Here is a 406-nt window from a genome sequence, read left to right on the forward strand (position 1 = left end):
TCGTCGAAGTAAATCAATAAAATTTTGGTAGCGTACATACGATATTAATTGCAAAATCTTAGCCAAATTTCAAGATCGTCTTGAAGTAAATCGATAAAATTTTGGTAGCATACATACGAACGATTTCTTAAGTTCTAAACTTTTATTGCCATTGGCTTTCCAAAAACAAAGTTGAGCCACCCTTCAATTGGCTTTCAAAAGAAAAAGAAAACTGTGCAAAAGTAAAGTCAAACCTTTTTTATTACTTGAAATGTTAAAAGTTGAAAGGTTGAAAAGGATAGCAGATTCCAACATTCCAAGCTTCAAAGAAATGAGAGATTTTATAAGGTTTTTTCTTTAAGTGAAGCACTGAGTGAGTGAGTGACACATGGAGGGTCTCTCCTTCCTTGAAAAATTTAAGCTGCTT

Source organism: Adiantum capillus-veneris, chromosome 7, assembly GCF_014529385.1.
Source record: "Adiantum capillus-veneris isolate H3 chromosome 7, ASM1452938v2, whole genome shotgun sequence".
Lineage (NCBI taxonomy): Eukaryota > Viridiplantae > Streptophyta > Polypodiopsida > Polypodiales > Pteridaceae > Adiantum > Adiantum capillus-veneris.